General features: G+C 46.5%; 1 protein-coding gene across 1 annotated transcript in view; it reads left to right on the top strand.

Annotated features, from left to right (window-relative positions):
* Positions 1 to 390: 390 nt before the first annotated feature.
* The window catches only part of LOC147109644 (intelectin-1a-like), a 130,114-nt gene continuing 112,996 nt past the window's right edge, over positions 391 to 17,508 (top strand). The window contains exon 1 of the mRNA XM_086003731.1: positions 391 to 1,141. The gene's annotated coding sequence lies outside the window, so the exon portion shown is untranslated. The remainder of the gene's footprint in view (positions 1,142 to 17,508) is intronic.

Genomic DNA, 17,508 nt, shown 5'->3' with positions numbered 1-17,508 from the left:
TCCGGGTGCTCCGGTTTCCTCCCACAGTCCAAAGATGTGCGGGTTAGGTTGATTGGCTGTGATAAATTGACCCTTAGTGTGTTAGGGGGATTAAATACATGGGGTTACGGGGATAGGGTGGGATATGTGTCGGTGCAGGCTCGATGGGCCGAAATGGCCTCTATCTGCACTGTGGGGATTCTGTGATTCTGTGATTACAGATTTCTCATACAAGTCTATCAGGCTCAAAAATTCTAAATAAAGCAGTTTAATGCTGTACATTCATCAGTGCTGCAATTATACCAAGATAGCAACTGGCAAATAAGTTACGAGCTCAGCCGACGAATGCACAGCACTAAACTGCTTTATTTAGAATTATTGCAACACTTAACAGATGTCAGCTCTCATGAGATCTAATTTCTTAAATCCCAGTTTACCAAACTTCAAACAATTGTAAATCACAGAACAGCAGACTGCCAACCTCCCTGGACTGGGGACGCCAGCAATTTCCATCACAAGGAGAGATCAAACACTCAAGTTTCTAATCTTAATTAAGCAATTAACTGGGTCCTGCATAAAGTGGTAAATGCAACAAATAGCTTCTGCACGTTGATAAACATAAAGGATAAGTGCGTTTTATTCAACAACTATAAATATCCAAACTGTGTTCACTTACACAGCTAAAAATATACTTAATGGGGAAGAATTGCAATTGAATTTACGAGCCACAAGCTGGCTTGAAGACAGAAGGAGCATTTCTCCATTGAAATCAAGCAAGCAAGGCAGGCTGCTGCAGGCACAATGAATTGCCTCATGGCTGGTCCCGCTCCACTGCTGTAGCTTTCCACTCGACATGAGGATGGGGCCAGCAGCCAGCCACAAGGGATAGGAATCGTTCAATCCAGCTCCACGTTGGCAGAAAGGATGGCCTTTTTAAAAACTGTCCTTTCACCTCTGCGAGTCAGCTTCAAGTCCAAGGTAACAACAGAAAATGCTGGAAAAACTCAGCAGGTCAGGCAACATCCGTGGAGAGAAATTTGAGTTGACGTTTCGGGTCGAACCCTTCTTCAAAACTGGAAAGAAAAGAAAATAGATCGAAGGCAGGGCTGCGATTGGACAAAAGAAGTGAAAGAGTCAAAAGAAGTAGAAGAGACAATAAAAGGTATTCGAAGCCAGACGAGATGGTAATAGGCTGAGATTAGGTGTGAAGTGTACTGGCAGGGCAAGAGATAGCTGCCAGGTGGGAGAGTGAAACAAAAGGAAAGGGGGGGGCGGAAAGGAGTGGAAAAATTACAAGTAAAAAAGTAATAGAGGCCGAGGTTATGATCTGAAATTGTTGAACTCGATATTGAGTCCGGAAGGGGCCAGATGTCAGCTGTGACTCAGTTGGTAGTACTCTTGCCTTCTGAGTTAGGAGGTTGTGGGTTCAAATCCCGCTCCAGAGGCTTGAGCATAAAACCAATATGGAGGGAGTGCCGCACCATCTGAGGTGCCATCTTTTGGATGAGGCATTAAACCGAGGCATCATCTGTCCTCTCAGGCACATAAAAGACCGCAGGGAATTCTCCCGATGTGTCCTGGCCAATTATCCCTCAGCCAACATCGCTAAAAAGAGATGATCTGGTCATTATCTCATTGCTGTTTGTGGGAGCTTGCTGTGCGCAAATTGGCTGCCGCATTTCCTACATTACAACAGTGTTGACACTTCAAAAGTACTTCATTGGCGTAAAGCATTTTGGGATGTACCAAGGTCATGAAAGGTGCTATATAAATGTAAGTCTTTCTTTCCTTCTTTTTACCGTATATTAGACTCTGTACTCTCACCTCTAAGAGCAAAATTCTAAATCAGCTCAGGAGGGACCAAGTGTAATAATGTGTTAGATGCTGCCCATTCATCTCTGCAACTGGGTAAAACAGCACAGGATGAGTGGGTTTGACAGTGAATTACACACTGTCCTTCCACTTTTGGGAGACAGGCTTAAATCCACCCCCAATGGTTCTATTGTCACAGTGTGTCAGATGCTGTCCTTTCACTACTGGGATATGGTTTCCAAATGGGCACAGGTAAAGTGGGCAATACTGTAAACTAAACCAAGTTTCTTTCAGTGAGATACCGGTGCACTAGGTGTCCAAATAATGTGGGTATAATCAAACTCACTTCCTCCTGCTCAAATAACTTGGAAATCAAATACACTAAAGTATAGGTTCTAACTTTCAGATGGCCGACTGGCAGAATATGCCAACTGGCCGGCAGCCCCTGTAAGCTGCCTGCTCTGCCAGCGGGAAGCCCAGTTCATTTTGATTTACTGGGTCTCATTCGCCTATCGCTAGTGAGCTGCACACTCCGAACGGGCGTCCTGCCACAGCTTGCTGGCTGCAGGCCAGCCCAATATCGGGGGGTGTGAAGGCGGGCAGGCAGGGAGGACCGAGAGGGGGTGAATAGGCGACCAACCACAAGGGAGCGGGAAGGGGAGCCAGGGGCAGCAGCAGCCCACAGTTTTTTTTGCAGAACCCTCCCGTTCCTCCTGGCCCCACATAAATAAATCTAAACTTAACCTTTTGGGGGCTTCTCTACTTCACCACCTAGTACGATTGGTCAGAGCGTACACAGCACACAGCCCAGCTGCCCCTCAAGTTGCAATTGGGGTCCTGTGTATTGTTTCTGCCTGGTGGGTGGGAGTTAAAATCAGTGCAATATATGAGTATCTAAAAACAAACTGCATAGAGCAATACACCAGCACTTATGACTCACAGCTAGATATTTCTCCCCTAAACTGGCCACACCCTTTATCCTGTCCCTTTCCCCCCCAAACTAATCTCTTTGTTTTTAATATGTTTTTTAAATATAAGCACTGCTTTGTTTTCAATAAAATCTTAAAACAGATCACCAACCTGGAAAAGCAGCCAGTATTTTGAATACCCAAACATTATTTCATTTCTTATTGATCAGTGTTCTTTCACCCCTGCGTACCAGGTCCAAATCTAGCCCAGGAGGGACTGGTTGTCACAGTATATTTGACACTGTGCTTGCACTTCTGGGACTTGACTTCAAGTCTATCCATTGAAATTCCAGTTGTCCCTGTGCTCGCTGACCTACATTGGCTCCTGGTCTGGCAGAGTCTCAACTTTAGAATTCTCATCCTTGTTTTCAAATCCCTCCATGGCCTCGCCCCCTCCCTATTTCTGTAACCTCCTCCAGCCCCACAACCCCCTGAGATATCTGTGCTCCTACAATTCTGGCCTCCTGTGCATCCCCGATTTTAATCGCTCCACCATTGGCGGCCGTGCCTTCACCTGCCGAGGCCCTAAGCTCTGGAATTCCCTCCCTAAACCTCTCCACCGCTCTACCTCACTCTCCTCCTTTAAGATATTTCTTAAAACCTTTTTGATCATCTGTCCTAATATCTCCTTATGTGGCTCGGTGTCAAATTTTGTTTGATAACGTTCCTGTGAGGCATCTTGGAACATTTTACCACATTAAAGGCGCTATATAAATGCAAGTGGTTGCTGTTGTTGTCCTATTTTTTAACACACTGTGATTTCACTCCGGATGCTGCTTTCAATGGTGACTGGGTGACACAGCATATAAAACTCTGTCCTTACATTTCTCAAATGGGCTCAAATCCAGCCTAGGAGGTTCTATTGTCAGTAATGTTTGTTTCAGCTCTGGGATCTAGTTTCCAAATTAAAATAGATAAAGAGAATGATATTGTAAAGTAAACTAAGACTCTATCAATTATTACCTTTGTACCTGCCATTAATCTGAGGGTATTCAAATTTACTTCCCCCTTCTCAAGTATCTTGGAAATCAACATGCTGCCCCTCGGCAACATCATCCGAAAACACAGCATCAGTTTCCACATGTATGCTGACAACACCCAGCTCTACCTCACCACCACCTCTCTCAATCCCTCCACTGTCTCTAATTTGTCAGACTGCTTGTCCGAGTTCCAGTACTGGATGAGCAGGAATTTCCTCCAAACAAATATTGGGAAAACCGAAGCAATTGTCTTTGGTCCCTGCCACAAACTCCATTCCCTAGCCACCGACTCCATCCCTCTCCCAGGCAACTGTCTGAGGCTGAACCAGAACATTCGCACCTTGGTGTCGTATTTGACCCTGAGATGAGCTTCCGACCCCATAGTCACTTCATCACCAAGATGGCCTACTTCCACCTCCGACATATCACCCGACTTCACCCCTGCCTCAGCTCGTCTGCTGCTGAAACCCTCATCCATGCCTTTATTATCTCTAGATTTAACTATTCCAATGCTCTCCTGGCCGGCCTCGCATCTTCCACCCTCCATAAACTTGAGCTCATCCAAAACTCTGCTGCCCGTATCCTAACTCACACCAAGTCCTGTTCAGCCATCATCCCAGTGCTCGCTGACCTACATTGGCTCCCAGTCAAAAACATCTCAATTTTATAATCCTCATCCTTGTTTTCAAACCCCACCATGGCCTCGCCCCTCCCTATCTCTATAACCTCCTCCAGCCGTACACTCCTCTGAGATATCTGCGTTCCTCCAATTCTGGCCTCTTGCACATCCACAATTTTAATCGCTCCACCATTGTTGGCCATGCCTTCAGTTACCGAGTTCTCAAGTTCCCTCCCGAAACCTTTCCGCCTCTGTACCTCTCTTTCCTTCTTTGAGACGCTCTTTAAAACCTACCTCTTTGAACAAGCTTTTCATCATCTGCCCTAATATCTCCTTATGTGCTCAGTGTCAAATATTGTTTGAAAACGCTCCTGTGAAGCACCTTGGAATGTTTTACTACTATATAAATACAATTTGTTGTTGTTGTTGCTGTGATGAAAGGCCTGTGTTTCAATCTTAATAATTCTTTAAGCTCAATATGTACCCACCTAGCTTATTTATTTATATGTGCCTATCTTTACAGTACAATGTCCTTGGACCTGAAATTAATCCTTCGCTTATGTTATCAGCATCATTGAAAGGAAAGCCAGGCCCTCCAAGAACACAATTTAAACTAATCCTCTTTACATTACTGTTCTGTCTTTGTTAGAAATAAAAACATATCGATATTCTTACACAATGTGATTATTATCTAATATAAAACAGTGCAGTACATGATTATCTAAAACAGAACATAGTTCAACCTGAGTATCTAAAAACAGAATGCAGTGCAATATGTGATTCTCTAAAATAATACACACAGTTCAATCTACGTTATCTAAAACAAATTATACAGAGCAGTACTTGATCAATTCAGATGTGATGCCAATGATTTGTTTATTGAAAATCCCATGAAACATGCTGACACACAATATTAATAGCAATAATAATACAAATATAATTTGGGGGTGTGGCAAACAATGAGGATGATACCAATCGACTGCAACTGGACACAGAAAGGCGAGCAGAATGGGCAGAAAAATGGCAGATGGAATTTAATACAGAGAAGTGTGAGGTGATGCATTTTGGCAGAAGGAACAGGGAGAGGCAATATACACTTAATGGCACAGTTTTAAGGAGTGCGCAGGGACAGAGGGACCTGGGAGTTAATGTGCATAGGTCCCTGAAGGTGACAGGATATATTGAGAGTGGTTAACAAAGCATATGGGATCTTGGGCTTCATAAATAAAGGTATTTGAGTACAAAAGTAGAGAAGTTATGCTGAACCTTTATAAAGCGCTGGTTAGGCCACAACTGGAGTATTCCATCCAGTTCCGGTCACCACACTTTAGAAAGGATGTGATGGCCCTTCAGAGGGTGCAGAGGAGATCTACCAGAATGGTTCTGGGGATGGGGGATCTTAGCTACAAGGACAGGTTGGAGAAGCTGGATTTGTTTTCATTAGAGCGAAGGAGGTTGAGGGGTGATTTGATAGAGGTGTACAAGAGTATGACAGGATTGGATAGGCTAGATGAGGAAAGGCTGTTCCCACTAGTTGATGGCACAAGGACAAGGACATAGATTTAAGGTTTTGGGCAAGAGATACAGGGGAGATGTGAGGAAAACCTTTTTTACACAGCAAGTGGTGATGACCTAGAATTTGCTGCCGACGGAAGTGGTGGAAGCGGAGACACTCAATGTTTTCAAGGGAAGACTGGATAGTCACTTGAGGGAAATAAACTTGCAGGGCTACGGGGATAGAGCGGGGGAATGGGACTGACTGGATTACTCTACAGTGAGCCGGCATGGGCTCGATGGGCCAAATGGCCTCCTTCTGTGCCGTCATGCCTCTATGACAATCAAAACAATATTACCCCATTGGTCTCCGGGCAGATGTTGTGATTAAGTTGGTGGCATGGTTGTCTCGAGTTTTCTGTCTGCTTGATATTTCGCTGACAGCTCGATAATTCACTAATGGCTTGGCGGTCTTTGCTACTTCCTCGGCACTGAGCTTCAGTGAAACAAGTAGCGCAGTCTGCAAAGCATGATGGTTAAAACTGTTAAGCAAAAGATGTCAATTTGTCCCTATCCCCAATATTCCTACAGATTCACCACCTTGAGGGAGAGAAGGCCATGGCCGGAACCTTTACCTTGGAGTCGGGTTGCATGCGTGCGGGCCATGTAGCGGGTCGGGGACCGGATGTTGTGAGCAGCGCGTTCTTCATAGCGGCTTTTACTTAATGGCCCCAATTAAACCCGTCATGCACGTTTCCTGGGCCCAATTAAATGGAGTGGGTCTGATGACATCATCGATGACTCGTTTCCAGCACTGTAATTTAAAGCAGCCTTGCACACATCTCATATGAAGGTTGATGAAGGAGTGTTGAAGGTGATTTGCAGAGGTCTGACTACTATTACAAAGCTGGCAAAAGTGTGGGTCATGGATACACATGGGGAGAGGGCCACACCAAGATTTAGCAATGCACCCCTCGATGTTCTGGTGCAGGCAGTGAGAGCATGCAGGGAGGTCCTCTTCCCTGGCGATAGGCGCAAAAACCACCCAAAGACACCAAAAGGGCTTGGTTGGAGATCACAGAGGACGTCAGCAGTAGGGATGTTGTCAGGAGGATGTGGATCCAGCGCAGGAAAAGATTCAATGATATCATGAAGTCAAGAAAGGTGAGCACAATACCACACTCACCTACATCCTGATGTGCCTGTCGCCACATCCCCATCACTCTGCCTTCCCAAGCCTACTCCAGCACATCATTCCTCACACCTACCTACCTCATTCCCATCACTCTCTGTCTATGTACATACTCACATCCCCATCTGACTAACCACCCCTGACACTCACCCTCATCCTAATGCAATCATAGCAAGTAAAACCACAGAAGGAGGCCATTTGGCAGTCATGCCGCTCCCTCATAGGCACCCTCTACAGATGTAGCCCATCCATTCCTTCCATCACTCTCACTCAAACTTCTCTTCTTTCCCTCCTTGCAGGAGAGGAGAGCCCACAACAATAGGGAGAGACAGAGAACTGGAGGTGGCCCTCCAATATTCACTCAATTGACTCAAGCAGAGGAGGAGGCCCTGGAGATCTCTGGTGTTGCAGAGCTGCTGGCGGTGGGAGTCAGAGAGAGGGGGATCTCCCAGCAACCTGGTGACAGAATTAAATCTCATACAGCCACATGGCATACAGCAGTCACTCATATGGTGACTGATGTCATCAGTCAATGAAATTTCATCGTGTGCACAATGGTAATGTTATCCATTCTTAATCTAACACTTCTTATTCATCTCTTTACTCTCTCACAGGTCCATCAAGTGCCCCCATCCACTGTCCAGCCAGAGGAGGAAGACGACTCCTCAGAGGAAGCTCCAGTCTCTGGGGGTGCACCATCAGCAGACCCATGTGCAGCCAGCACCAGTGCAGATACGCACACCTCGGTGGGTCCTGTGTGAGACAGAGTAGTGTTGTCACTGGTGTCTCTCACATCACAAGTGAGCAAGAGCAGATGGTGTTGACAGGGATGGCAGTGGAGACTCCTCACTAGAGGGTGCAGGACACTCCATGCTCTGCTGTGCTTCATGCAGATGCTGAATCTCGGGGGCCATCGAGAAAGAGGGTGATCTTGGAGGGGCAGCAACAATTGCACAAGGCTCTGGCAGCTTTTGCAGCTGTGATGTCTGCAAATGTGCAGAGAATGGAGGAGTGCATCTCCAACATGAGCACCACCATCTCGCAGGCATTGGCAATGATGTGCTGTTCCATGGAAAGGATGGCCACCTGCATGGAGCAGCAAATGCACCAGTCACACGAGCACAGGCTTGCTGTGGACAACAGATGGCAGACGCTCATAGACCTCATCTCGAGGGGGGATATTAACCTAGACAAGGGCCTTCATTGCCTCAATAATGTGCAGCAGAGTGCTCTCCAGCTTCTTGCTAGCAGGGAAGTGCGGGTGGCCCATGAAAAGGGATGATGGTGAGAGGGGCCATGGAAGTGGGGGCGCTTCTCAAAGTGCCCCCACTTCTCCCCCATTGCCTCCCTCTCAGTCAGAGCCCCACATGCTTCCTCTGATTCTGATGGCCAAGTCTGCCCCTGCACAGTTGCAGGAGGAACAGTTTTTGATGGAACCCTCACAGGCTCCAAAACCCAGAGCACTTCTGCCAAATGTGTCTAACCAGTCGCAGCAGGGAAGTGAGATGCCTGCCTCTACCTCTGCTGAAGCCACAGGTGTTGCACCTCATAGAAGCACTCTGAAAAGAAAAAAGATACAATCCTAGATGCACAAGGGTATGCACATGGGTGTATTAAAAAATGTTAGTGGTAAGTTTCAGTTATTTTTATGACATAGATAAATGTATTTCCTTGCATCACTTTCCGGTCTTGCCGTCTTTGCCTGCTACCTTGGAAGTGGTTTTCTCACTTGGAGTGAATGGTGAGACATTACTTAACCTCGAGCTATGGAGGTTTGGGTGACAGGAATGGTTTGGTCATTGTAGGGATGCTTTATGCTGTTGTTGCAGGGAGTGGAGGGGAACTTAGTACAGCAAGTGGCAGCCATATGGATGCATCGGAGCAAGTTAAATAAATCCCGGGCCTCCTGGACTGCAATGTGCACCGCTGCTGTTGCCATCTCCACCTCAGCTTCCTCCTCCTCCTCCTGCTCGGCTTCCACCTGATTCTTCTCCTCTGAAGAGGCTGTGCGCTCTGTGCCTTGCTCTTCCTGCAGCTTCAATCCTCACTGCTGTGCTATGTTGTGCAGTGTGCATCAAATGACGTTGATTCTGGAGACCCTGGCTGGTGCATATTGAAGGGCTCCTCCAGATCTGTCAAGGCATCTGAAGCGCATCTTCAGCATGCCTATTGCTTGCTGTACGAGACACCTGGTGGACATGTGGCTCTCATTATAATGCTCCTCGGCCTCAGTACTTAGCCTCTTCAAGGGCCTGATGAGCCATGTCTTCAGTGGTTAGCCCTTGTCTGCAAGCAGCCAGTCGGTAAGTCTGTTTGGAGGTGCGAAGAGCTGAGGGAGGGCGGACTGGTGCAGCACGAAAGAGTCATGACAGCTGCCAGGGAATCTGGTACACACATGTATGATGATCTTTCTATGGTTGCAGACAAGCTGCACATTGAGGGACTGGAAGCCTATGTGGTTCACAAACACTCCTGGGTGATGAGGTGGTGCTTTGATGGTCACATGTGTGCAATCGATGATGCCCTGCACCTGTGGGAAGCCAGCCAGAGCCGCAAAGCCAAGTGCCTGCTCAGTAACACTGGCTTCATCAGTGGCAAAGTTGACATAATTGGCTGACTTGTGAAACATGGCATCGGTCACCTGGGTGATGCATCTGTGGGCGGCCAGCTGCGAGATCTAGCAATTGTCTGCTGCAGATCCTTGGAAGGGGACTGAAGCGAAGAAGTTGAGGGCGGTGGTGACTTTAACAGCCACGGGTAAGGCATGTTCACCAGGTCCTCTGGGTAGTTACAAATGTCTGCGACGACCTGGCACAATAGCCTGAGTCTCCTGAAGCACTGCTGCTCAGTCAGGTCCAGGAAGCTCATCCTCTGCCTGTATACGCTGTGTCGAAGTTATCACCTCCAGCACAGTGCAGCCCTGTGCTGACCCCCTCTCTCCTGTGGAGCATCAAGTCATTGAGGAGAAGGCTGCTGTTGTGGCTGCTGCTGCTGTTGTGACTGGTGTTGTTGGTGCTGGAGTTCATCTTGTCCGATTCGGTTGTCCAAGGTGAGAGAGCATAAGCGACACTCATGCTGATGTAATATATGACAGGTAAAGTGGAGATCAGAGGTCCAATCCCTCAATATTCTGATAGTGACTAGCAATGTGGTGAGAGTGGCTTCCGAGGTTGCAGAAATGACCTGCAAACTGCTGACAGCTAAATCTCTGCACAAAATGGAATCAACAAGTGCCTTTCCATTAGCCAACTAATCAGCTGTAATGTGGGAGTATTTATGGGCTGTATTTTGTGACCCCTATGGGTGCGTACAAGGCATGTACATGCCCGTAGGGGCCGCGCAAGTGCCGGGTTTAGGCATGTCAAGAAACGGATCCTCCACATCCCCGGGAGATGGGACTCTGCGGGTGGAGAGTTGTGCTATTTGCATAACTTCTGCCTGCTGAAAGCCTGTCAAATTCTTATGTCTGGTAAAAGCATGCATAAGGCCTGCTTTAACCAGCATAAGAGTTCTAAAAAATAGAAAAATAAAATTTTGTCACTCATTTATAAATTAAAAATATTCTTCAAAAAGGTAAGTTTATTTTTAGCCCCGTAAAAACATTAAAAAAAAATTAAAAAGTAAATTTTTGTTTAAAGTATTTAATTAAATGGCATTTTAATTCATTTTAAATATGTTGTGGCAAAGCCACCAAGAGACTCTTGCAATAATGTATATAATTGCCTTTAACAGGGGCTTGTTACCTTTAAGTGTTTGCTCTGTATAAACAGCGCGGGTTCAGTAAAATGGCGATCCAACGTGATGACGTCATCACGCAGGTCACGTGACGTTCCCAACGACGGGAAACGTGATGACGACATGATGTCAGAGGGGAGAGGCGTTCCCCCTCTGTCCTCGTGGAACCAGTTGGTGTACAGACCTGTATAGAGTTTCTCCTGCGTTTTTGTTTGTAACTTTTACGAGTGCATTAAACCACGTTTGGTTAACTGCTAGTTTCAGTCTCAGTACTTTCGTTAGGAGTTCAAGCACTCCTACAATGTAATAAAAAATATATATATTTCATGTGTTGGTGTATTTTTTAAGTTCTGTACATACGGACCTGTCAAAAATATGAATGGGGATTCTATTCTTTTATTGATTGGGCTGGCCCATGTGATCCCAGGAGCGCCTACGAACCGGATGCACCCCTGGGATATGTGGGGCTCTGCCCGCATGGACCCGGAGTAGCCCAGGAGCACAAGCCACCATTCTTCCCGGGCCACCAGGTAATTTCGTAGAAATTTTGCAGGTCGGAGGCGTCTGCCCACGGGAAGCCTCCAATCGCAAATGTTGGAAGTATATGTTTTTCCAAGCTGTCAATTAATGCACTCGCACAATGCCCACTTAGCTTCCGCCTCTGCTTCACAGGCGAGGTTTCCGAGGTGCGTGAATCCTGTGCTCCTGAAGTTAAAGCCAAAAGCGGCTGTTAAAAAACCCTCTTAAGGGTCTCTCAACAAGCATTTAATTACTTGAATGAGGTTGCCCACCTCTCCCGAGCGGGTCCGTGGCACGCCTCCAAACACGGCCGAGTTAAATGTGGAATTCAGCGGGATGACAGCGGGTTACCAACGCGCTATCAATTTCCGCAAATTTAACTGTCGACCCACTCCCAAACTTGCCTGATCGGCAATGGGAAAATTCCGGCCGATGTCTTCAATCCCTCTCTTATTTAATCAATCTTGTCCAATAGGGGGATGGTTCGGCATGACGCACGTTCTGTTTTAACTTGGATGCCCACCTGCGGACCCACCAGGTAGAGATTATTGACGGTATGGTGACCAGGATTTGTATGATCAGGAAAGCATAGGACACAAAACATGCCCATGGGGATGCACCTGCATTACATACATCCTCCCACCAGGATTTAGCTCCACGGGTTTGTATACCTTTCTCTACTTCCTTGTTATCCTGCGGCATCTTAACCAGGTACTCCTGAGAGGAAGCACTTCGATCTAAGACGCTTTTAAGACTGAATGATAAAGGGGGGAATTGGGCGCCACATTGGAATCACAGCCTGTATTGCTTCCTCCATCAAGTCTTCATGCATCTGCAGTCTGGTGATGTCGTGATCAACTACAGTTACCGGAGCGACACAATGGGATCCTAGCTCGAAATCATGGGAGGGGTTTACACATCCCTTGGGCTGTGTTAGTGGAAACTCGCTGCCTCCATGTATGAAGGTAATCTCAGTGGTGGCGCAGCAGTATTTCCCATTTCCTTGGTAAGCAATGTGGGTACCCTGCCAGCAGGATGTTACCCGCATGTCACAGAGCGGTGATTCATTGATGAACTGCATGACTGGTGGTCCTGAGTGTAATTAGTTTCATAAGCCTCATTGAACACAACTTTGAAGGTTTGCTGCTCACCTCATACCAAATAAGGCAGGGGTTGATAGAATCCAGTCAAGGCAGTTCCAGCTAACCGTCCCCCTGAGTGTACAGCAAATAGAGATGGCCAGATTGGTTGCCTGGTCTGGGGAGCACAATTAACAGCCCAAAGATTTCATGGGCCTTACTCTGACTACAGGTATCCAGGCAATATGTACCTTCACAAAGCGTCTTACCAGGCAAAGTTTAGTTTCGCCGGGTATCATTTAATCAATTGTCCATCCGTTATCCAACTGGGCAGTTTTCCCTCGACTATGTCTCTCAGCTCTTTGGCTATTTTTTCCTGCCAATGGCTCAGGTTCATTCAGCACACCACCACTTTTGAGGCCTGAGAATCGCTGATCCCTTGATTGTATATGATTTTGTTAATCTTAACCTGGCTTGCATGGATTCCCCAGACAATTTCATTGAAGGACAAGAGACCCTCCAACCCCTCGTCGATAAGGTCCAACTTACACTCATTTATTTTGGTTAGTAGTTGCTTCAGTTGTCCTGCCAGCCTTTCATGATGATAATTCTGATTTTCTATATCCAAGCTGTTAAATGCTGTCACTACCACAGCTTCCCCTGCCACCCAATCAGTGATGGATCTGGTTCACCGGGTGCGTGCAACTCAGTCCCCATCCCATTCTTCCTTCCATTGTCTTACATTGGCTTTCAGTTAAGCAATGCCTTGATTCTAAAATTCTCGTCCTTGTTTTCAAATCTCTCCATGGCCTCGCCTCCCTATCTGTGTAACCTCCTCCAGCCCTACAACCCTTGGAGATATCTGTGCTCCTCCAATTCTGGCTTCTTATGTATCCCCCATTGGTGGCCGTTCCTTCAGCTGCCGAGTCCCTAAGCTCTGGGATTCCCTCCCAAAACCTCTCTGCCTCTCTACCTCTGTCCTCCTTTAAGAGGCTCCTTAATACCTACCTCTTTAACCAAGCTTTTGGTCATCTGCCCTAATATCTCCTATGTGATTGAGTAGACTAAGCCTATATTCTCTAGAGTTTAAAAGAATGAGGGGTGATCTCATTGAAGCATATACATTTTAAGGGGCTTGACAGAGTGGATGCTGGGAGGAAGTTTCCCCTGGCTGGGGAGTCTAGAACCAGGGGTCACAGTCTCAGAAGAAGGGGTCAGTCATTTCGGACTGAGATGAGGAGAAATGCCTTCACTCAGAGGGTTATGAATCGTTGGAATTCTTGACCCCAGAGAGCTGTAGATGCTCAGTCTTTGAATATATTCAAGACAGAGATCGATAGATTTTTGAGTGCTAAAGGAATCACGGGATATGGTGATAGTGTGGGAAGGTGGAGTTAAGGCAGAAGATCAGCCATGATCTTATTGAATGGCGGAGCAGTCTCGAAGGGCCAAATGGCCTACTTCTGCTCCTATTTCTTATGTTCTTATATTCTTATGCTCTTATGTGGCTCGGTGACAAATTTTGTTTGATAATGTGGTGTATGTGCCTTTAAAAGCAATTGTGGTGTATGTGCCTTTAAGAGCCCCAGGTGTGCGCAATGCCGGTAATTGCCACTTGGGCTATATAAGCCTGTGTATTGTGTATATCCTTTAGAACCCCTCCCAGACTTGCTTAGTAAATACCTATGAACCAACTCCTGTCCTCAGTGTCTTTATCTACACACGGACACTACAGTGGCGACGAAGTGGAAACGGACTTACCTGCAATTCGGCAGCACCTCAAGGACATCGATTCCTTCAGCGTCCAGAAGACTCAAGGAAGTAATAGAAACTGTGGTTTCACCAGCTGGCCAAGCTGGTGGCAGGTACTGCGCTAATCCTTCCTGGGCGTCAGGCTGGGGCTCCAGCGGCTGGCTCTACAGCTGAGACAGGCAGCGAAATCGGAGGCAAGCAATAACGGACTGGGAGGGTGCACTCGGGAGACAGCCGGCGCGGCAAGCAGGTCAGCGTTTAGACCTCCGTCGGGAACGAGTCTCCAACAGTGAATAAACGGAAACCACAGTAAAACAGCATTGTTATCGGTAGCAGCGGCGGGAAAGCGCAGGAAGCGCCATATCGTTGCTACAGAGAGAAAAAAAAAGCGCGGGAAGCGCCATATCTTTTTTTGAAATGCCTAAGTCTGGCAATATTGATGCTTTTGACAACGAAACAGAGCCTAACTTTGGCAATATTGATGTTTTTGATAACAAGATAGAGGATTGGACCACATATGTAGAAAGAGTGGAGGTGTTTTGCACCGCAAATGGAATAGAAGATGAAAAAAAAGCTTCAGTGCTTCTGGATCTAATGGGCGCAGAAACATACAAACTGTTACGCAACTTAATCACTCCAGCCGAACCGATGGACAAGAATTTTGAGGAGATTGTTGATACCCTACACTGCCAATTCGAGGCAGGACTGGCAGATTCTCTGCAAGACAAATTCATCTGCGATCCCCTAAGTGTAGAAACACAAAAAAAGGTATCTTCTGGAAAAGATTTAACACTGGACAAGGCTTTCAGTGCAATAGGAGCGGCAAAGATACAGCAAAGGCCACAGGACTTCGGCACCCATGAAATGACACGGGGTTTTGAAAGATGTTATCGCTGCGGCAGATCCAACCATGACCAGAGGGATTGCTGGTTCAAAGAAAAAGCATGCAGGCGATGCGGAAAGATGGGACACATTCCACGTGTATGCCGATCTGAAAATAACAAATCCACTAATGGGAAAAGAATCAATAAGGAAAAGCACAGAAAGGTACAAATGATGACGGACAGTAGCTCCAAAGACCAGAAGAGCGATAGCAACTCCGGGAACAAGAGACTAAGCTCTCTCAAATTACATAATGAAATTGCCAATGAAGATTACCAGACCATTTGGGTTACCCTCATAATAGCAGGGTCCCCAGTTAAAATGGAGCTAGATACAGGATCAGCTCTAACCGTAATAAATCGACGAGATTACGAGAGGCTATTTTCGCATATACCTCTAAAAGCCACATCCATTATCTTAAAAACATATACGGGGCAGAAAGTATACCCCAAAGGAAAAATAAAGGTGCCTGTGGTATACAACGGCAAAGAAATACAAAAGTTGTATTTATACATTCTACAAGATGGTGGTCCACCGTTGTTGGGACGTGAATGGATAAGGAAGATACGTTTAGACTGGCACTCCATTCAGGCACTGACGGTGACCAGTAAGGAAAAAAACAATGATGACATCATACCTGAACGATTAAAAGACATCTTGGCCAACGCCAAAGAAGTGTTTCAAGAGAAACTAGGAACCTTGAAAGGCATCACCGCCTCAATAAAAGTGGAAGATGCAGCAATTCCAAAATTTTTTAAGGCAAGACCGGTGCCATACGCAATACGTCCGGCAGTCGAGGCAGAGCTGGAGAATTTGGAAAAGGCAGGCATATTATCCAAAATAGATTGGAGCGAATGGGCAACACCCATCGTTCCAGTCATGAAAAAAGCATTGAAAAATATCTCTGAGGAACAGAGAAAAATTCGCATCTGTGGGGACTTTAAGGTGACTGTAAACCCGGTCCTTCACACGGTACAGTATCCTCTTCCGAGGATAGAAGATATTTTCGCCTCACTATCCGGAGGAAAACGTTTCACAAAAATTGACTTGGCACAGGCATATCTACAGATGGAGGTTGAGGAGACCTCTAAAAAGTATCTCACAATAAACACACACAAAGGCCTGTACCAGTACAATCGACTGGTTTTTGGAGTAGCATCAGCTCCAGCTATCTGGCAAAGAGCTATGGAGCAAGTCCTGCAAGGGATTCCGGGGACTCAGTGTTACCTAGACGACATCCTTATAACAGGAGAAAACGACAACGAGCACCTTGCCAATTTGGAGCAGGTGCTCACTAGGCTGAAAGAACGGGGCCTACGAGCAAATCGCCCCAAGTGCGAATTTTTCCAAAATCAGATATCATATTGTGGCCACATAATTAATAAGGAAGGGTTGCATAAGTCACCTGAAAAAATTGAAGCAGTTATAAAAGCCCCAGCACCTGAAAATGTTTCACAATTGAGGTCATTCCTGGGATTAATAAATTACTATCATAAATTTTTACCGAACTTATCAACTATTCTACACCCTCTTAATGATCTTCTACACACAGGAGTGATTTGGAAATGGAACGAAGACTGTAAACGTGCCTTCCATAAATGTAAAGACTTAATCACATCCGAGAAAGTTTTGGCTCATTACAACCCATCACTACCAATCAGACTGCGATGCATCCCCTTACGGCATAGGAGCGGTATTGTCCCATAGATTCCCTGATGGCTCGGAACGGCCGATAGCTTTTGCGTCATGCTCATTGAACTCAGCTGAGCGTAACTATTCCCAGATAGACAGGGAAGCACTCAGCCTGGTATGGGGAGTGAAGAAATTCAACTATTACCTACACGGACAAAAATTTACCTTGCTGACTGACCATCAACCCCTCATCTCCATATTCAACCCTAAGAAAGGTGTCCCCATTATGACGGCACAAAGACTACAGAGGTGGTCCCTTTTTCTAGGGGCACACCAATACAACATTGAATACAAAGGGTCAAAACAGCATGGGAATGCTGACGGTTTATCGTGCCTGCCGTTGCCAACGATAGAAGAGGCACCTACAGTAGACCCAGTAGAGATATTCCACTCTACCATAGTGGAATGTCTACCGGTGACAAATTCTTCCATTGAAAGGGAGACCAGAAATGACCCTACTCTCTCACGGGTCTACGATTTAACAATGAAGGGATGGCCAGCACATGGCGAACCACTGTTGCCAGCATTCTCGCAAAGAAGAGAACAGCTGTCAGTGTGCCGAGGAAACTTGATGTGTGGATCCAGAGTGGTGATTCCACCCAAACTCCAGGATAAAGTGCTAAAGGAGCTTCACGAGGGGCATCTGGGTGGAGTGAAAATGAAGAACCTAGCTAGGGCGTTTGTATGGTGGCCAGGTATCGATGGAGACATCGAAGACATGACCAAGAGCTGCCTAGGATGCCAGAAGGTCCAAAATGCTCCGCCACAGGCCCCTCTACATCCATGGGAGTGGCCCTCATCTCCC

This window comes from Somniosus microcephalus, chromosome 12 (assembly GCF_052327205.1).
Source record: "Somniosus microcephalus isolate GS21.2 chromosome 12, FLI_Smic_1.0, whole genome shotgun sequence".
Lineage (NCBI taxonomy): Eukaryota > Metazoa > Chordata > Chondrichthyes > Squaliformes > Somniosidae > Somniosus > Somniosus microcephalus.
This window is presented reverse-complemented; position numbering and strand designations above follow the sequence as displayed.